The sequence below is a fragment of the Microcebus murinus genome, chromosome 3 (genome assembly GCF_040939455.1).
Source record: "Microcebus murinus isolate Inina chromosome 3, M.murinus_Inina_mat1.0, whole genome shotgun sequence".
Taxonomy (NCBI): domain Eukaryota; kingdom Metazoa; phylum Chordata; class Mammalia; order Primates; family Cheirogaleidae; genus Microcebus; species Microcebus murinus.
In genome coordinates, this window is record NC_134106.1 from 91,512,704 (window position 1) to 91,535,131 (window position 22,428).

The 22,428-nt window shown below is 36.4% G+C and overlaps 1 long non-coding RNA gene across 1 annotated transcript in view; it reads right to left on the reverse strand.

Annotated features, from left to right (window-relative positions):
- The window catches only part of LOC142870078 (uncharacterized), a 118,577-nt gene extending 109,828 nt beyond the window's left edge, over positions 1-8,749 (reverse strand). Inside the window, exon 1 of the long non-coding RNA XR_012918633.1 lies at positions 5,723-8,749. This is a non-coding gene — a long non-coding RNA (uncharacterized LOC142870078). The remainder of the gene's footprint in view (positions 1-5,722) is intronic.
- Between the last annotated feature and the right edge of the window lie 13,679 nt (positions 8,750-22,428).

The following is a 22,428-nucleotide window of genomic DNA, read 5'->3' on the forward strand; positions in this document are numbered from 1 at the left end:
AAATGGGTGGAGCTCTAGGCTACCCACTTGGTCTTTGCTGACATGGGTGTTTATGGGGCCATAATATTTTTCTCTACTGTTTGGCTGGAGTAGAATGGTTATTGTCTAGAGTTTTCTAGATAGCAGGCCTTAGTTGGGGCTTTGTTTGTTTGTTTGTTTGTTCCTTCCTGTTAGGATTTATAGGGTTCTAGTTTCTCTAGCTACAATTCTGGTATATATGTGAGGCAAAAAAGAAGACCCAAGGAGCTCACCATCTTATTGTTACTTGGGTTCTAAGGAGCCCAGACAGTGTCCTTTCTTCTCTTCACCTTTCAGGCTTTTTGTGATTGTTTTATACATAATGTTCAAGGTTATTAGTTGTACTTAGTTAGAGCTATAGGGGAAAATCATCTACTCTATCTTCATGGAAGCAGAAGTTCTGAACATTTCTTTTTAATAGCATTTTATTACCACAACATTTTAAAGTGGCATTGAATGAAATGTTAAGGTTAGAAAAAAAAAGATTTGCTATAAAGTTTACTAATATTTTCACTGTGATTACTTACAAGATTAAGATTTGTAGGTGGTATTATGTCCCTAGCAAAGCCATGCGGGTCTACCCACCTATCCAAGTTAAAGGCTTTTTTGTTAGGTAGATAGATAACCGCCTGCGGATATGTGGTTTGATGATGCAAAGTAAACTGACCTTCCTCAAATAAATTCTCTCTCTGGCTAGCACATGCCATCACTAGACTTAAGCTTTATCCCCTTAGCTTATGTCTATAATACCTGTTGAAATCTAAATATTCATGGAAAATATATAATATTATTCTAGAACCCAATTGTGCTGCATGCTGCAAACATTTGCCATTAAAGAGGAACAGATACTTAACAGAACCAAACGAACATGAAGACGGTTCACTACAACCCCCAAATATATTCTTTTGCACATACATACACAGTCACATATGTATATTTTTACAACACATAAATATGTACACCTCAAACAACAAAATGAACAAACAAAAAGAACCAATTTGAATGGCATTTTGGATTATAACTAATATTTATTGACAACTGATTGGGGTGTTGAAAAGGTCACAAGAAGTTGGGTGCAATGCCTTCCCCAGCAGCTGGAGGACAGAGGATTTGATTTCCTCTGCTCAATTCAGCCATTCAGGAGCTAAGCTCAGTAAGTATATATTAAGCTCTCAGTACATAGCAGGCACCATGCTACTAGGAATAGGAATTTAAAAACCACTTCTCTATGCTTTCTCTTATTTGATATCTCTTATACCCAAAAGATGCTTCCATGAAATTGCCTTTCTTGATCATAAATTTGTACTGCATTTTAGAAAAACTGCTTTCCCATACCTCAACCCATCAATTTTTAAAACAAGGTAGAAACATCTCTTATTATTTTTTATATTTAGCAAATTAGGGCAGCGAAGCTTGGAAATTTCAATGTTTTTCCCACTGTCACACAAGCAGCATTGGAGCAAGGTCTTAAATAGTGGTCTTCTGACTCCCCAAGCCCAAGACACTTTTCATACCACACGCTGATGCTACTCAGCTTCTGAGAGCCCTTTTCTCCCAAAGATCTGAGTGTGAAAAATTCCTACGACAGAGTTTGGCAGGAAGCAGCCCTCCCGCTCCTATTAGATAGCAAACTTCCTGAGAATAGGAATGTGCCCACACAGTGCTTTGTACATATCAGGCATTGGAAAGAGCTTTGCTGAATGAATAGATAAATGAATACAATATTGCAAAATGATTTTTAATTATCAATGTTACAAAATAATTAACTTTACTAAGAGCAAGATGATACAGTGTTTTGGCAGTATACTAAAATCTATATATGTCTTGTATATTAAAATAAAATATATGATCATTAATCACACTGAATATTTTCACTTTAACATGTTTGCCCTATTATTTATTTTCCTTTGAATACCATGCCATCTCCTTGCTACCTGGCTGTATCCTTTCCTCTGAACTAATCATTCATTCATGCATGCAATTAACATTTACTAAGCACTTACTGTCTACCACAAAGCAGGTTGCAAAGATTCATAAGACTGTCTCTACTGCCAAAGGAGTTATACACTACAAGAAAAAAACCAATGCATAAACAATTTATAATTAATGGAAGTGTTATGATAGAAGTACAAAAAAGTGCTATGGTTATAAGAGTGATTCATTTTGCCTAGGGAGTTTGCTTACGGGAGCTTACATGCTGGAAAGTGATTTTTCTCTTTGTAAACTAAATTGACTTACTGATAATAAAAATAGCTTCCATTTGTGTAGTACTTTGCAAAGTGCTTTCACATGCATTTCTTCTTTTAATCGTCACAATGAATGCTCTATAGGTTCGTGGCTTTATTTAAGATATACACATCAAAAAAAGTAGATATGAGATCAACTAATGTATAATATGGAAATTCATCCTAAATCTCATAGTAGAGGAAACAAGGCAAAACTGGAAACAGTATTCTCTTGGAGCCTCAAAAATCATTACAAGAAGAGCTAATAGCAAAGACCTGTTCCTTCCCCTTCATCCTCAATGCCATTTTGCTACTTCAAGTCTGACCCGCCATCTTGCTCTTAGGTTAATGCAACAACCTTCTAACTAGATTCCTGGATTTGTGTCTCATATCCCTCTGAGCCATTTGCCACACTGCACACAAAATGATAATTTTTAAATGCAAATTGGGCCACATCATATTCCTGTTGAAAGCTCTTTTATCTTGTAGAGCTCTGCACTCCCTGTAGGATAAATCCAAATGCTTTTGCATAGTATGTAAGACTTTACATCATCTAAACCTATCAACTTCTTCGGTCTCTTTATTGGTCACTTTCTTTCTACCATACTCACTGATTTTCCTCAAAGCCACCACACTGTTTCCATTTTTGTTCCTTTATAGATGCAGTCTTTGTCTAAGAATGTTTTAGTTTTCTCCCATTTTGTCTGGTACAATGACGGTAGGCATAGAAAGTGTGGCTTTTTTTTGTTATTTATAAATAGACTTACTTAACAATAACAGAATCTTGGCAACACAATATTGGCTCGTGCTTTTTTTTTTCTTATTTTATTACTGCATAAAATATAGTTTGGGAACCACTAGTCTAGCTTTTTCTCTTGAAATCTCGGGAGGAGATCACTATGTTTTTTATTGCATATCAAAGATTCGTGACATTTATATTCATTTATCATAGAACTAAAATATATTCAACTGTGAGCATATTCTCTGCTCTGTGTTAAGAAACTAGCTGGGGATAAGCCAAAACAGTGCAAATCTGAGTCTATCTCGTATCTTGCATTCAGATGAAATAAAAACAATAAAATAAATGAATGAATTAAATTTTACAGATTGGTGATAAGTGCTATTAAGAAAATAAAGGATGATCTGAGAAGGAGGGTACTTTGGAGAGGGTGGTCCATGAATATCTCTAGGAGGAAAGAGAGATTTTAAATGAGATTTGAAAGATAAGAAGCCAGCCATGCAGTTGGAAAAGAGTCAGCTGAGCCAAGGAAACAGCAAGCACAGAAACTCTAAGTCAGAGAAAAGCTTGGAGTATTTGAAGAAGTGAAAGACCAGGGTGGTTGAGCACAGTGAGTGAGGGCTAGAGTGGTATGAGTTGATGGTAGACCATGCAAGACCTTGGAGGCCAAGGCAAGGAAACCACTGAATAATTTTAAGCAAATAAATGATGAACTGGATGCAATACCAGCTGCTGGGTAGAGAATGGATTATAAGAGGGCAGGAGTGGTAATGAGCAAACCAGTTAGGAGGCTGGTAAGGTACCTTCAAGAAATACTGATGGATGGAGCTATAGTGGCGGCCATGTCAACAGAGAGAGGTGGATAGATTTGTGATACACTTTGGAGATAAAATCAACAAGACCATTTTGGAGGGTGAAGAAAAAGAATCAAGAATGAGTCTTAGATTTCTAGCTTGAAGCAACTGGATAGATGGTAGAGCCATTTAATGTTATGGGGAAGAATAAGGGAAGAAAAAAAATGGAAGAAAATTTAGAGCTTCATTTTAGACATTTTATTTGAAATAACTGAAACATTTGAGTGAAGCTATCAAGTAGGGAGTTAAATAAGCAGTTCATACCTCAGAAGGGAGTCCTAAATAAGATATGTAAATGTGAGAGTTTTAAATATAGAGATGAGGTGAGATGAGTTAAAGCATTGAATGCATTAAATGAAATAATACATGAAAAGTAGCAGATATTCCATGTAGCTCAGTAGCAAACATGTGCTCAAAACATGTTAGCTATCAGACGCTGCTTATGGTTAGGACAGCCTTCACATGATGTAACCTGAATCTTTTCTGCTAATAAAAAAATTGCTTTTCTATCCTTTTCAATACAAATAGCAACAACCAATAGTCTTTATAAGCCATCCATGTATTGGGGGACTTTTTTAGAATGCTTTACATATTCATATGTAGAAATAGAAAAGGTAAAGAGAAAAATTTAATATAATGAATACATGGCACACATAACAATATGCCATATGCTAATATTATACAATATATATTATATTGTATATAATAGAAATATATAAAAACTATAATTCAGTTTTAAAGATATTTTTAAGAAATTGAATGGAAAATTGGTTAAATTATTCAGATTTTAAGAATTGTAGCACCTATATGCAATATAAACATATGCCAGAATGCTCATTAACTAATTTATGACACAGCAGATTAATTAATTTTTATTTTGTGGTATGCATGGTGGTTATGGTTAAAAAAATGGGGTTTCAACTCATACATCCTGTCTCTGCTGTTCACAGCTGTGTGAATTCAAGCAAATTATATATAACCTCTTGGTTCCTCAATTTCATCATTTGTAAAACATAAATAATTATGACCTATCTAATCAGGTTGTCATGTGAAATGAGAATAATGTATGCAAAATGTATAGCACAGTGCCTGAAGTAATCAATAAGTGATTGATCTGTATCAGCAGTCCTCAAACCCAGATGAATGTTAGAATCACCTGGGGCATTTTTAAAATACTGCTGTCCGGGTTTCACTCAAACAATTAAATCAGAATCTCTGCAGGGGGGGCTCCAGCCAAGAATGGTTTCTTTTACAAAACTCCCTATGTGATTCTAATGTGTATCCAGGGTTAAGAACTACTGATCCATAAAAATATCATGTATAATATATGGGCATGCAATTCCATAGCTTTCTATTTTTCTACATTAACTCCCATCTTTCAAAAATCTTCTTAACTGTCACCACTTCTTGGAAGTCTCTTCCAGTTTTATGGAGACAAAATCATGATACCACATCATGACGCCTTGCTCTTAGTTCAGGGAATTAAGAGCAGAAGCTTTGGGATACTGGCTCTACTATCAGCTCTGTGGCTTTAGGCAAGCTGCCCAACACCTCTGTGCCTGAACTCACCTGCTTATAAAACGAAGTCAATAATAGTATTTATAATAGACTTGTAAAGTGGATTAAATGTTCAGACTAATGCCTTGTACATAGAACTAAATAAATGTTAATGCTTTATATTATAAATTTTAATAGTTAATATTATAAATACCAATATTATAGGCAAGAATTACTGAATTTCCTTCCTTCCTTCCTTTCTTCAAAATCCTTCCTCCCTTAACCAGGAGGAATGTAGATACCTCTAAATAAGTAATAACATCATTTATTATTGGTTACATAGAGAATATACTGTCACCTTCAATATAAATAAACAAGTTTATACTTACAGAAGAGGATATTTCTCCTCTATGAATCTGCTGTTATATTTGTTGCTTCCCAGTCTGTATTAGCAGTGGTAAAACTTGTCAAGATGGCCGATCCTGTATAATGCCGGAGAAATGGCAGGACAACTTGCCTAAGATTCCTAATTTTCAAACAAGGTAGTATCTGTCAGATGTACTGGGACATTTTTTTTCTAAACTAGAATGAGCTGAACACAAGTATAAAGCTTATCATCAATTTCATTTTCAGTTCCTTTGAAATCTTTTGTGAGTCTCGCCTATCTAAGGAGACTAGCCATCAAAAAAAGCCTATGTGTGGTAGAGGATTAGGTTAAGCAAATGCCTATAGAAGTTCAAAATCCATCATTCTTGTTTCCATTCTCCTATTAAGATGGTAAATCTTACCCTCCTCAGTAAATGAACTACAGAAGGCTCTAAAAAGGCTGAGGCCTTTAGACTGTATAGGGATCCCTCATATTATGCCTAACAAAGGATTCCAGGTTATGTCCCCAGCATGGATAATAAGTAACAAGTTAATAGATTATCTTCTGTTTACATTTATAATCAACAGACAATTTTTTTACATGAGTTGTACCTAAATTTCAAGCATTCTTGATTATTAACAAAAGAGAGTTCATTAGAACTCACAAGTTAAGTTTGACAAGACATCTTATAGTCCTATGAGAACAAAGTTCTAAGTCTCTCAAGGAAACATGACCTGCTAGTTCAAAGGTCTTCCTGCTTTTTTTCAGTCTCTGTCTCCAGGTTCTTCCTCTAGCTACTGGCCCAAGTATTCTGTCTTGATGAACAACAGGGCAGACAATTGGATTCACAGTGAACAAGGCTGAGTGACTAGAACACAAGGGCGTAACTCAGTTGTGCCACTTACTAGCTGTGCGTCTTCATAAATTTACTTAACTTTAGCCTTTATTTACTCACAAATAAAATGTGGTTAATAGTATTACCCCCTCTTTCCATCTCACAGAGTTACTTGGAGGATATTAGAATTGTTTATGAAAACAATTCTAACCTGCAAAATGCCTAATAGAAATCACTCCAACTCCACTCATTCCATAGCATAGGCGTTAGGTGCCTAGTGGTAGGAGGCCTGAGTTTAAATCCAGGCTCCCGCTCATTGACTGTGACCTTGAACAAGTTCATGCTGCAGTTTCCGCATCTGTAAAATTGAGCTAATAATAGTATTAATTCATAAAGCTATTATGAAGGGTGAAATGGAACAGCACCTGCCTGGCACTTAGAACAATGCCTACAACCTAGAAAACTTTCTATAAAAGTTAGGGTGTGATCCAGCGAACATTTCTTTAAGTGGCTACCTCTTGAGTATATGTGAGGTTTGAGGATGCCAAGGAATGAGTAAGATCTAGCTCCTGCCTTTGGAGGTTTCACAGACTTGTGAAGGGTGGACACTTAGGTAAACAAGTGCAACGACAGAAATAAAATGTGGTAAAGATTCATTCCTAAGCCCCTCCTCTGCCCTTTTGTCCTGCCTGTTTCCCTGATAATCCCATCCACTTTTATGGCTTCAGCTATCAACTGCGCACCAATAAAGCTAAGGCCCACAGCCCAGAACTCTACTCTGACTCTAGGATATCTCAACATAGCTCAGTCTCTTCCCTCACTCTGAAACATGTACCTCTTTCAACTAACCCCTCAAACCTAATCATTTGCCAAACCATGACAATCCTATCAGACAAGCATTATGCCCCACTTCTCAACCCCTGTACACACCTACCACATTCATCCTAACTATTGCAGGAGTGTCCTAAGTGTGTCAGTGCCTCCTGTTTCGACCTCCCTACCCGCCACCCATTCCCCATTCAGCCACCTGAGTTATTGTAAAGTTTGTATCTATCTGTTCACAACACTCCATTTAGGAAAATCATCAGTGGCTTGCCATTGCCCACTCAATTGTATCATCTTGGGCCTACAGAACTCTTAACATAATTTATAGGTTCCTTTCCACTTTTATCCATACTTCCCAGATCTCAACACAAAGAAAGCTCAGTGTACCTTTTTCAAACACACCCTTTCTTTCCATTCCTTTCTGTCTCTCGTTGGTCTTGCTACCTAAAATGTCCTGTCTGCCACCTATCTATCTGCTCACCTTATTCTTCATCCTTTAATGCACAGCTTGAATGTTACTGGCCACATATTATTTTTCCTGATTAATAACCTCCCCCCCCAGAGTTTATTGTTCTCTCATCTGGATTTACATATACCTTGTAGGCAGAACCATATGAACTAACAGGTTTTGGTAGATCAAAAATATAAAAGCAATTTCAAATAATTCAACCTGTAACATAATGTATTCCTCTTACTGCATTTATCCTACTTCATCACAGTTCTTTAAGTACACTGCGTATGTACCCTTTCTTCTTCATCTTTGTATGTCCGATGCTTAGCAGAGTGTCCAACAAGAGGTAGATAATCCAGAAATGCTTGTAGAATTCAAGACAATTGCTATACATGGATCTTAACACTTTGTTGAGCCCTCTTATGTCTAGGTTCTAATCTTACTCTCTTTTTCTGGGGTTTGATAAGGGTAAAAGTAGCCACCCAGGACTGTCTTCTTGAGCCAAGATTGTAGGTATCATACCCAACCTTTCCTTTCCCCATTTTCATTAGGACCCAGCTCTCTCTAGCTACCAACTGATAATTACCTAACCTAAATAGGGAAAAATATGCCACCAGGGCCGTCCTTCCCTTAGGCAGCAAGGAAGTAACTTGCAATGATACCATTCAGGACATTTAACACGTTCACTCACTCATTCAATCATGAGAGTTTGATTGATGCTGGGAATATAGCAGTAAATAAGGCAACTAGAGAGTATGAATTTGGAGTATCTTTGTTCTCTAGTCTTCATACTTTTTCTCTGACAAATTACCTGAAGAAACTCTGAATATTTTTAAAAATACCTTGTGTATTTGAACTCTTTCAAATGTCTTTTACACATTAAATCCTCTAAAAATATTATGATAAGCTGAAATAATTACTGCAAAGGATGTAATTTTCAGTATATATTTAATAATGTCACTTTAAATATAATTACGATATCATTTTAATTTATTTAATGAAATCTGAATATCATAATAATTTGATATGCATGATGATCTATTTTTTAAAAAAACATGAAAAAGTTATTTTTTGAAATTTCTAAAGTTTGGATTTTTTTTTCCTTTGAACTCACATTTGCATTATACTTTTCCCTTAATTTTATACATCTATTCAAAATCAAAACTGTAGAGCTTTATATTTTGCCCAATTTATGGAAAATGTACACATATCTGATTGGCAAACCAGTAAGCCAAACTGAACTTTTTTTCAGAAAAATTCTGCCTTTATTTTTTTCAATTCAAATAAATGTATTAATATGCATTGCAAAAAAATTACAAAAACATTGAGAGATAAGTTACAAAATGAATACTGTAAAACAGATTATGAAAAGAAGTCAAAATTAATAATAGTATAGATCTAATACAAATAATCCAGTTTTCTCAATTATCAAAAGAATAAATTAACATGCTGATTATTATTAACTAATTTGTAATAAAGCAATGAATGTACAGTTTATCAAATAATGACTATATCATTCCTCTAATAAGAATGTATATCTCTCTCCAGTCAAAAGGCAGAGAAAGGCAAAAGCAAATATGATCCAATAACATGCCATCTATGAGGGGCACACTAGATTCAAAGATACAAGTTGAAAGTAAAAAGATAGAAAATTGTATACCTTACAAACAGTCTCCAAAAGACAGCTTAAATGGTTATACTAGTAACAGACAAAATAGACTGTAGGACAGGATTTGTTGCTACAGACAAAAAGGAACATAATGATGAAAAGGCCAATTCATCAGGAAGACAAACAATTATAAACATGAATGTACTTAACAACAGAGACTCCAAGGACATAGAGTAAAATATATAAGTTAAAGGGAGAAATAGACATTCAACAATAATATTTGGAAACTTCAATAACCCATTTTCAGTAATGGATAAAAACAACTAGGGAGAAGATTAACAAGGAAATAGAAGACTTAGACAACACCATAAACCAACTACATGCAACATCTATAGAACACTCTGATCAACAAGAGCAGAACACACATTCTTCTCAAGTGTACTAGGAAAATTCCACATGATGGAGCACATGTCAGGAGGTCAAAAAACAAAACTCAACAAATTTAAAAGCTTTTAAATCACAAAAAGTATGTTCTTTGACAGAAATGGAATAAAATTAAAAGTTAAAATAACAGAAAGAAATTTGGAAAATTCACAAATTTGTGAAAATAAATCAAAACACTTCTAAATAAAAGGTTCTAAAAAAATTACAAAACAATTTGAGATTAATGAAAACAAAAACACAACATACCAAAACTTATGAGATGCAGCTAAAGCAGTGACCAGAGGGAAATTTATGGCTGTAATGCTTATTTATAAAAAGAAAAAAGATCTCAAATTAATAAACTAAATTTTTATCTTAAGAAACTAGCAAAAGAAGAAACAAGCAAGCAGAAGAGAAAACAAGCAAGCAGAAGAGAAAAAATAAAAGATTAGAGCACAAATAAATGAAAGAAAGAATACAAATAATAGCAAACATTAATGAAAACAAAAGTTAGTTCTTTGAAAAAAATCAAAAAAAGTAATGAACCTTTAGCTAGGTTGAACAAGAAAAAAGGAGAGGACTCAAATTACTAAAATCAAGACTAAAAGAGGGAGCATCAGTACCAATCTCTCAGAAATAAAAAAAAGACTATAAGAGAATACTATGAACAACTATATGCCAAAAAGTAGATAATATAGATGAAATAAACAAATTCCCAGATAAACATAAACAACTAAAACTGAAAAAAAAGAAATAAAAAATTTAAACAGATACATAATAAATAAAGAGATTGGGTTAGCAATTTAAAAACTTTCCACCAAGAAAAGTCCAGTCCCAAATGGCTTCACTGGTAAATTCTACCACACGCTTAAAGAAGAACTAATATCAGTCCTTCACACAGTCTCACAAAAAAGTTACAACAAGAAGAAATTCTTCCCAACTCATTCTATGAGACCAGTATTCATTACCCTGATACCAAAACTAGACAAAAACATAACAAGAAAAAGAAATCAAAACTACAGACCAGTATCTCCTGTAAATATAGATACAAATATCCTCAACAAAATATTTGCAATCCGAATCCAACAACATATAGAAAGGATCATACACCATAACCAAGTGAAATTTATCCCAGGAATACAAGGGTGGTTTAGAATTTGAAAATCAATCAATGTAAATACATTACATTAATAGAATAAAACATAAACATCAAAATCATCTCAATAGATACAGCAAAAGCAGTAATGCAGCAATAACTTTTATATAAATTACATGATGAAACAATATTTTGCATATATTGAGTTAAACAAAATAAACTAATCAAGTTAATTTCACTTGTTTCTTTTTACTTTTTAAAACGTGGCTTCTAGAAAATTTCATATTACATATGTAGCTCAAATTTCTATCAGAACATGGTGGTCTAGACATATCCTAATTTGAAGACCAGTGTTCTAACAGCATTCACTTGTTTTCATAATACTTCTCTGAGATTGAGAATGGCTAACCTACACAGCTAAACACATCCCACCCCGCAGGTATTAGAACTAGCACTAGAATTAATTCAGCAATGTCCTTAAAATCAGAGTTTGCCCTACTGACATCACTGGTATCCCTCAGGGGGATTAAGTAGTCATTGAATATGTTTAACATTTAACTTTCAGAATTTTGTCTTCCTTTTCAGATGTAAGAGAAATTTAGACTTTTTAAATTTTTTTTCATTTAAATTTATTCTTCTATTCCTGGCAATCAAAGATTTTACTACCATTATCATCATCCATCTGCATGCTGTTTGGTAATTTTTCTTGTTTTGTTTTTGCTTTTTTTTTTTTTTTTTTTTTTATCTACTCTCCAGGACTACCACTGTGTTCTGCTAGCTGGCTTTCTAATCTACTCTTTACCTTAAGCTGCATGGCAGATGATAGCCAAGGTGTTTTGTCTGTTCATTTAAACATCTATTCCATGTCAAACACCATAGAAGACTCTCTACTTAAAATATTGCTAATTATCTTCACAACAGCCCCGGCTTCACAAATGATGGTTGCCTCTACCTTCACAGATGAGAATAATGAGGTTCCCAAAGTTTAATTGCCAAAGTTACACAGTAACAGAGGAAGCTGGACTAACAGCCCAGTCTCTGACCTCACAGCTCTGGTGTGTCCACCATCCCATTCCTCCCTGTCTCTCGATGTGTGACAAATATGGATCAACCATGGGTCTACAACATTAGTCTTTGCACATATTATATGACTCATGCCTAAGAAAATCTTCTAAAGTTTCTTTTTTTCTATGTAAGTTTGTCTACATTTTTTTTTTTGTATTGAAAATAGAGGGCTGTGTTTCTTCTTATGGATAATGTTCTCCCATTTTAGTACAATGATTTACACTTACAAATGAATTATGTAAGATGACATAAAGTCCTTTGGTTCTCTCTATACTACCATGCAAGAAGTAGACAGTAAAAGTGAATTAATGGCGATGAGGAAGAAGCACTATCCTGGGGGACTAAAATCAAACATCCCTCCTTCCTCAGATTGTTCTTCCTCCCTTGTCTTTACACTTAATCAGTTCTTGTATGAAGGCTGGTGGTGATGCCTGCTACCATGTACGCTTCATGATTTTTCTTTTTGAATGAATATTCATAGTTTCCAAAATAAACATTTAAAACTTTAATCTTCTTTCCAAGAATCTAAAAATAATAAGATCAAATTTGATAGATGCAATCTTCATCTACATAAAATCTATATATTTAATATTTAGTCAAAATACATCTTCATTTTTCTCTGTCTAGAATAATTTATCAATTGAAGGAGTTAGCTTTCCAGAATATAGGGGAAAAAAATTAAATACAATATATCCAATATACCCTGCCAGGCTTCATTCTTCTGATAGGAGAAAAAGGAGTAAGCTTATTTGAGGAATATCTCTGAATTTTTGTGGAATATGTACTTTGAAAATAAAACAGTTTTGCTCTAAGGTCACTACTGCCAATTGTCATTCATTTAGTTAAGTGTTACTATGAACACTTGAAAAATTGTCCCTTCTACTTCTTATCTTTTAGTAGAAGTAGCAACCGTTCCTTCTTCTGCTTTCTTTCTTTTTTTAATTTATTTTGTTTTTTGACAAATTATAATTATATATAATTAGGGGACACACTGTGGTGTTATATGTATATGGTGTGGAATGATTGAATTAAGCTTATTAACACATCCATCACCCTGAATACTTATCATTTTAAGTCTAACTGCAACTTTGTACCCTTTGACCAATGTCTCCTCATTCCCTCCAACCCCCAGCCTCTGGTAACCACCATTCTACTCTCTGCTTCCATGAGTTTGATTGCTTTAGATTCCACATATAAGTGAGAACATTCAGTTTTTGTCTTTCCATGCCTGGCTTATTTCACTTAATATAATGTCCTCCAGGTTCATCCATATTGTTGCAAATGACAAAATTTCCTTGTTTTTTTTTAAGGCTGCATAGTATCCTGTTGTGTATAAAAACCATGTTTGCTTTATCCATTCAACTGTTGGTGAACACTTAGGTTGCTCCCATGTCTTGGCTATTGCAAATGATGCTGCATTGAGCATGGGAGTGCAGACACCTCTTTGACATGCAGGCTTCAAGTCCTTAGGACATTTAATCAATCACTTTTTTTAAGGCTTGTCACTGTGACTCTATTCTGCTCAGGGACTGCTGAGCAGCAGCCTGCTCTTGGCCTCTGCCTCTAGCACCAACTAACGGTGCAGTAGACTGAGAGAGGGGGAGACGGGAGTGTTGAGCCCAGTCTATGCAAACTACCTGAAGCAATTACTCTGGACTTTGGTTTTCCAACTATAAGACAGGGATATTGTTTGCTTAATATACTCACAAAGTATATTGTGACAAGAAAAGGAGATAATAAATGGGATCCCATTTCAAGCCAGGATTACAATATGTTTCAGTGTGTAATTTCTTCTGCCTTCCTGCTGAGTTTGCCTTGCCTTAATATTCTGTATTCATCACAGGGCTCCACCCAGGACCAGCCCAGCAAGGCTATGTTACAGCAAGTATGATCCCAATTTAGTAGGTCAGTTTCAGCCTAGTTCATGACTCGGTCTAGACAATTAGGGTTGTTGGGAATTATTATAGCTAGTATCAGCAACAACATTCATTTACAGCCTCTATGACCATGTATAGAATAATGTATATGTTTTCTGTTCTGTTCATGTTTGTACCCCCAATGCCTAGCACAGTGTTTGGCACAGAGTAGGCACTCAACAGATAGCTTCTTAAATGAATCAATAAGAACTAGAAAAACAAAGAAATATATCAGGCATTGCCATTGTCTCCAAGGACTTATAATTTAAGTGAGTTGACTATACCTTAAAGATAGAAGACAAGCAGCAGTAGAGCAGTAGTAATTCGGTTTATTTAAGTGCCCGGGAAACATTGTGGCAGGAATTACTGAATAGGTTGAAGGTTTCTCTCCTAGGTGGGGCTATTAGAGCAGATGACAAATTTTCCAGACTCCACAAAGCGTGACACCACCTGTGAAGACCTTTGATTATATTTAAGGGCTATATTTTTTCATCAGGGGAAGATTACAGATATTTTTCTTTGACAATGAGTTCATCCTTGGATGGTATAATAACCAGAATGGAGCTTTTAGTTTGGTATTGTATTTGGAAAACATTGGGAAGGGGAATAAGATCTTGTTGTTGTTAATGGTCTGTTAACCTTTTTGTTTTTGTTTTATGTTTTTTTTTTTTTTTTTTTGCTCCAGAAAACATAAGTTAATTATGCCACAGCTCTCCACAAAATGGCACATCTCCTTGTAAGTGTGCTTTGGAAATATCTCCCTCTTTCCTTCCTGTCTGCCTCCCTCCTTCCTTTCCTTCCTTCTTTTCCTGTTTCTTCCTTATATCTTTCCTTCCTACAGCAGTCACTGGGCAATTACTAATCAACAAACATTTACTGGGCACTTGTGTTCCAGGTACTGTGAAGGGCAAGGAGAACGCAGAAATACGAAAAGGAAAGCAACTCAGAGTCCAAAAGAACAGATAGCCAAGGAAATGGATAACCATTGTCCATGTAACGAGTATTATAACAAAAACACAAAAATCATAGCATTGTTTTGAGAACGTAGAAGAGGGCTCAACTCACTGTCCAGGGGAGTCAAGAAAGGCTATGGCATTTGAGCTGGGACCACAAAGGTAAGGAAACATTAGCTGGGTGAAAAGAGGCAGGGGGCATTCTGAGAAGTTGAAACTCCATGTGCAAAGGCACAGAGCTGTGAAATGACATGGCTGGTTCAGAGCATCAGGTGGAATGAGGAGTGGCAGGTGATGAAGGTAAAGAGACAAGTTGCAAATAAGTTCCGAAGAGTTCTATCTACTAACAAGTTTGGATGTGATGGTGGGGGGGGGGGACTAGGTTGGTGGTCCTGACAAGCACAGGGTGACAGAACCATTGCTGTATTTTGAGACTATTAGAGAGGAAATATTCAGAAGAACATAACATTAGCGAGGCCAGACAAGAGGCTGTGCAACAGAGCAGGACAGAGAGAAGTTTCGGGGCTAACACATGGGGAGTGGAGACAGACTGGAGGAACTGCATTTGAACAACATTTCTGTGGTAGAATTGACAGGATATGGTGGCCAGTTGTTTTGGGAGGGTGAAACAGAGGGAGGCAAAGGATGACTCATGTTTCCAGCTTGTGAAACTGGCTGTCTGATGATGACATCAGCCAGGCAAATAGCAAAAGAGGAGAAGCAGGTTTGGAGGAAGATGGTGAGAGCAGGCATGTGTCCATTGAACTGATGTGTCTGAGAGGCACTCCGGTCAAACTGTTCAATAGGCAGTTGGAAATGTGATTTTGACCACAAGTCTAGATAGACGGGTAAGGAAGACATGAACAGATATATGATGCTTAAAAATATGGTAATGGTTAAGTTCATCTAGCAAAAGTATACAGAAGTAGAGGACCAAGACTATAAGCCTAAGGAACTTCAACATGTAGAGTATATGTAAAAAGAAAGCAATGAAGGAAATTATGAAGGAAGCTTTAGAAAAGTAGGAGAACCGGAGGAATTGATGGTACTACCCTAGGGTGCTGCATCAATAAAGCACCTTGAAGCTGGACAGGGCCAGTGTGGACCTTAATTTCTACTTTCACCCATCCAACCCCCAAACCAAGACTAATAATCTCCCATCTAAAGACCTAACCCTTTCTCATTCTGTGGGTTCAATCACAGTTACAGGCTCTGTACCAAAAAGAAAGCAGCAGTTCAGAGGCAAGGCATCAAGTTGGCCTATGGCCATGCTTCCTGAACTGGTTCTCTGTTTCTGTGAGCTGCAGTCTTCACTCCTCTCTTTGTTCAAGCTCCTGCAATAAACCTGTGTTTCAATCTCTTTCCTTAATATCCCAGTTCCTGGAGCCTGGAGTCTTGGCTCTAGGCTCCTGAGACAGGAATTGTGCCTCTTGGAGTCCAGGTTTATCTAATAATCAGTGTTAACATTCTGGGATGACTTATCTGTCTTCACTCACTTATTCCATCAATGCCTGGAATTATCTTGGCTTGCTTATGAGTCCTAGAAACATCCATGTGGTGTTTGGATAGCTCCTGCAAGCAAATGAGCAATTGATAAACAGACTCTCATATTACTACTGTATTCTTAGAGCTATTACTTTCCAAAACTGCTAATCATTAATTCAATAATCTCTTTATTCAGTGCACGCATTTGACAACTCCTGGATGCAAGGCATTGTTCTAGGCACTGAGGATGCAGCAGTGAACAAAATAAGACAATGCACTTCCCTTCATGGGGCTTGTGACCTTATCAGGAGGATAGAAAAACAGTTTAAGTACATGGTGGGTCAGATGGAAAAAAGTCAAATAGGCTCAGAGAAATAGAGAGGCTGGAATGGTGGGGAGGGTTTTTATTTTACAAGGGTAGTAAGAAAAAACATCACTGAAAAATGACCTTTAACAGAGACCTGAGTCAGGTAGAGATGCAAAAAAAATGTGATGAAATGAGCCCTGTTGGTATTTAAGGGACAAATATTCCAGGTAGTGGGAATTGCAAGGGCTAAGGCCCTGAGGCTGACTTGGCCTTGGGTGTTAGAGAAAATTCCATCGTGGAGTAGAAGTTTTCAGAGAGTTTAGTGGGACACAGGCAATCATGAAGAAACTTTTGGTTATTGAAAGTGTTTCAACTTTTATCTGAGAAAAGTTAAGTATTTAGTTATAGGTGAAATGATCTGTCTTCCATTTTGAAAGTACCATTCTGGCTGCTGTTTGGGAATAGATTAGAGAGGGATGAGACTACAGCTGGGAGTCTGGTCACCAGTGAGTAACAATCCAGGGGAGAAATAACAGTGGCCTGGCCCAGAGTGCTTGTGGTGAGAGTGGTGAGAAGTGGCTGGATTTGGGATATATAGGCAGACCTTGTTCTATTGCATTCTGCTTTATTGTGCTTCACAGATACTACACTGTTTTACGAATTGAAGATTTGTAGCAATTTCGCCAAGCAAATCTATTTTTTCAAAAGCACATGCTCACTTTGTGTCTCTGTGTCACGTTTTGATAATTCTCACAATCTTTCAAACATTTTCATTATTATTATATCTGTTAGGGTGATCTGCGATCAGTGAACTTTGACATTATTATTGTAATTGTTTTGGGGTGCCACAAACCTTGCCCATATGACAGTGAACTTAATCGATAAATGCTGTGTATGTTCTGACTGCCCCACTTAGCAATGGTTCCCCCATCTCTCTCCCTCTCCTTGGGTCTCTCTATTCCCTAAGAGACACAGCAATATTGAAATTAGGCCAACTAATAACCCTACAATGGCCAGTAAGTGTTCAAGTGAAAGGAAGAGTCATATATCTCTCACTTTAAATGAAAAGCTAGAAATGATTAAGCTTAGCAAGGAAGGCATGTCAGAAACCGAGACAGGCTGAAAACTAGGCCTCTTGCGTCAAGGAGTTAGCCAAGTTGTGAAAGGAAAGGAAAAGTTCTTGAAGGAAATGAAAAGTACTACTCCAGTGAACACACTAGTGATAAGACAACAAAACGGCCTTATTGCTAATACGGAGAAAGTTTTAGTGGTCTGGATGGAAGATCAAACCAGCCACAACATTTCCTTAAGTCAAAACCGAATCCAGAGCAAGATCCTAAACTCTCTTCAATTCTATAAAGGCTGAAAGAGGTGAGGAAGCTGGAGAAGAAAAGTTTGAAGCTAGCAGTGGTTGATTCACGAGGTTGAAGGAAAAAAGGTGTCTCCATAACATAAAAGGGCAAGGTGAAGTAGCAAGTGCTGATAGAGAAGCTACAGTAAGTTATCCAGGAGATCTAGCTAAGATCATGGATGAAGGTGGCTACATTAAGCAACAGATTTTCATTAGAGACAAAACAGCCTTCTATTAGAAGAACATGTTATCTAGAACTTTTCTAGCTAGAGAGGAGAAGTCAATGCCTGGCTTCGAAGTGTTAAAGGACCAGTTGACTCTATTGTTAGGGGCTGATTCAGCTGGTGACTTTAAATAGAAACCAATGCTCATTTGCCATGTCCCCAAATCTTAGGGCCTTTAAGAATGATGCTAAGTCTACTCTGCCTGTACTCCATAAATGGAACAACAAAGCCTGGATGACAGCACACCTGTTTATATAATTTTAATTTTAAAATTTAAATTTAAATTTAAAATTTAAAATATTTTAAGCCCACTGTTGAGACCTACTGCTCAGGAAAAAAAAAGATTCTTTTCAACACATTTCTGCTCATTGACAGTATACCTAATTACCAAAGAGACCAATGTTGTTTTCATGCCTACTAACACAGTACCTATTCTGCAGCCCATGAATCAAGAAGCAATTTTGACTTTCAAGTCTTATTATGTAAGAAATACAGTTTATAAGGCTATAGCTGCCATAGTGATTCCTCTGATGGAGTTGGACCAAGTCTATTGAAAACCTTCTGGAAAGGATTTTCCATTCTAGATGCCTTTCAGACCATTCATGATTAATAAGAGGAGGTCAAAATATCAACATTAGCAGGAGTTTGGAAGAAGTTCATTTGAATCCTCATGGATGACTGAGGGGTTCAAGACTTTAGTGGAGGAATTAACTGCAAATGTGGCAGATAGGAAGAGACCTAGAATTAGAAATGGTGCTTAAAGATGTGACTTAATTGCTGTGATTTCATGATAAAACTTGAACAAATGAGGAATTCTTTCTTATGGATGAGCAAAGAAAGTAGTTTCATGAGATGGAATCCACTCCTGGTGAAGATGCTGGGAACATTGTTAAAATGGCAACAAAGAATTTAGAATATTACATAAACTTAGTTGGCAAAGCAGCAGTAGGGTTTGATAGGATGGACTGTAATTTTGAAAGAATTTCTTCTATGGGCAAAATTATATCAAATAGTATCTCATGCTACAGAGAAATGAAGAGTCAATTGGCGTGGCAATCTTCATTGTTGTCTTATTTATTTTATTTTATTTTATTTTAATTTAATTTTTTTTTTTTGAGACAGAGTCTCCCTTTGTTGCCCAGGCTAGAGTGAGTGCCGTGGCATCAGCCTAGCTCACAGCAACCTCAAACTCCTGGACTCAAGCAATCCTGCTGACTCAGCCTCCTGAGTAGCTGGGACTACAGGCATGCGCCACCATGCCTGGCTAATTTTTTTTCTATATATATTAGTTGGCCAATTAATTTCTTTCTATTTATAGTAGAGACAGGGTCTTGCTCTTGCTCAGGCTTGGTTACGAACTCCTGACCTCAAGCAATTCGCCCTTCTCAGCCTCCCAGAGTGCTAGGATTACAGGTGTGAGCCACCAAGCCCGGCCATTGTTGTCTTATTTTAAGAAATTGCCATAGCTACCCCAATCTTCAGCTATCACCACTCTGATCAGTCAGCAGCCATCAACATCAAAGCAAGACCCTGGCAAAAAGATTATGATTCCCTGAAGGTTCAGGTGATCGTTAGCATTTTTTAACAATAAAGTATTTTTTCATTAATATATGTACTTTGTTTTTAGACATAATGCTATTGCATACTTAATAGACTATAGTATCTTATGAACATAAATTTTATACACATTGGGAAACCAAAAATCCATGTGACTTGCTTTATTGCAGTGGTTTGGAACCAAACTCACACTATCTCCAAGGCATGCCAGTAATTTAAAGGCAAGACAAACAGCATGTTCTGATGGTTTGGATATGATGCAAGAAAAACAGAAGTCAAGGATAACTCCAAGGTTTTTGGCCTGAGCAATGAGAACAATGGAGCGCCATAGGGACGGGGACTAATGAGGTGTGGAGTTCAATTTTGGACATGTAGAATTTGAGGTGTCTGTGAAACGCTCACTTGAAGACTCAAACTGGCAGTTGCTCAGAGGAGGTAAAAGCAGAAAAAGGAGGCAGTAGCTAAAGGGGAAGAATAGGAGGTCAAGAGGTTATGGTTTTGGTTTTGAAAAATTAGAACTGGTAAAGCATGTTTTTGTGCACATTGAAGTGTTCCCGGGACAGGGAAAATGTGATGATGAAGGACAGACAGGGAGAACTGTTGTAGCCATGTCCTGAGCACGTGGGGTAGGATCTGGTAGGCTAGCAGAGAGGCTGGCTCTATACAGTAGCACAGACAGGACATGTAGCAGGGGGGAAGGCAAGTTGTGCAGGGACAGATGCAATGTGATTGTAGAAGTTCTGTGACTGTTTTTCTCTTCTCAGTGAAATCAGCAGGCTAGTCAGCAGCGGAGAGTGAGGATAGAAGAGCAGGTATGACAAGGGGTTTTCAGACAGAGCTGATGGTTGAAATGGTCTTCTAGGACATTGGTTGTAAATTTCAGCTCATGGCCTAAAAGAAGGTCTTAAAATCAACTTTGTGATTTGAAATACACTTACTGATTTTAAAAAGTAAGTAGATTAAAAATTGGACTTTGTTGAAGAATTGCATAATAAAAACTCTATTTCAGTTGCATGAGTATGTGTATATTTGCATGCATGTATATAGGGTTGTAGCAAAAATATTTTTAAAAACACTTGTCTAGGACAGTGAGAGTAAATGAATAAGATGCTGGCAAATGAAAGGTTAGGGTCCTAGTTAAAAGAGAATAGATTTTCATGTTAAAAAAGATTATAATATAGACTCATAAGACCTTGACATGGAACCTGCTAGAGAACAACAACCCCCTACCTCCCCCTACCCTACTCCCCACTATATCAAACCTTTCTGTTTGAATATTTTCGACAAGGTGAAGCTCACTAGCTTAACAATTTTAGATGTCAGAAAGTAACTGTCTTCTCTGTGAAAATGGGGCCCTCACAACACTTTCTGAGATGTTAAAGTAGCCAGGAGAGGGCCTGGCAGTTAGGATTTGGTATTTGGTGTACTTAATAGGAAGTTTGACCTTTTTATGTAATATCAAACTTGATGGCTTTGCCCCATTTCAGAGAGTTCTAAATCCTCTAAAACAAAACTAGCACCGGAGCACTAGAAAATCCTGTTTTTGTTCAAATTCCAGTGCATAAAGGCATCATTTAGATTTTAAATGTATGCTCTTTCTCCTCCTTACATTGTACCAACTGCAATGTTAATGGACAGTTGACCTAAGGTCTATGCCTATATTTTCTTACTCTTTCAATACCTGTTGTTGGATTTGCAAATGATTCCAAATACAACTTTACTTAGAAAAAAATTCATTCATTTTTAAGACTTTATATGCCTTAGTTGCTGAAGTATTTTTCCCTGTAAAATGAATTAAAAATGAGTAATATTTCAAAATATGTCAATAAGTGCTGTGAAAAGAGCCATTTATATTTTTAATTCTAATTAACTCAGGTATTTTCTAATCATTGTAATTTATAATAATAAAAGCACTTCTCCAGTTCTACATTTTGCCTGATTGTTAAAAATGATTTTGAGATTGCTAACTTAAACCAGTTTTCTATTCACTCCACAATTTCTGAAACTTTACAAGTTTTTTAAAAAGTACTTTTCCCTTATTGCAAAGGCAATGTGACACTTAGTTCATGAGACAGGCTATCAGACATAAATGTTATACGTGAAACATATTTTCCCCTTGCGATGTTGCTCTCTTTGCACTGTGTTTATTCTGGTTTATATAAATTCGAAACACTGAACAGAAGCAGAAATCAAATTTAACTAATACAGAATAAAGACCAAAAAAAATGTATACTCTGCCCACATCCGTAAGAGTATGCCAATTTATAAGAGTATGCCACTCGTAAACCAAAATCAAGTAAATCTGAATCCACCTTCTATTGCTTTTGGGATTAGAGTTTATATATTCTAGGATCCCTTTAATAGTCTCACTTCTCTAAGCATCAAGAAAAAGTTAAAATTGCAAAACAGGAATATGAAATTCATCTCATTATATAGTGTGTGGATCATTCTGTTATTCTTTAGTCCCTCAAGTAATTTTTTTCACTATGTAAAATGTTTCCATAGGAAAGGAAGAAATACACAGCATTAGTTCTCCTAATGCTTCTAAGGAGAGCTCTACCTTGGAAAGCTCTCTCTCCCCTTCCATTTTGCAAGCCTCAACAAGTCCGCTGCTGAGTCAGAACCTCTATT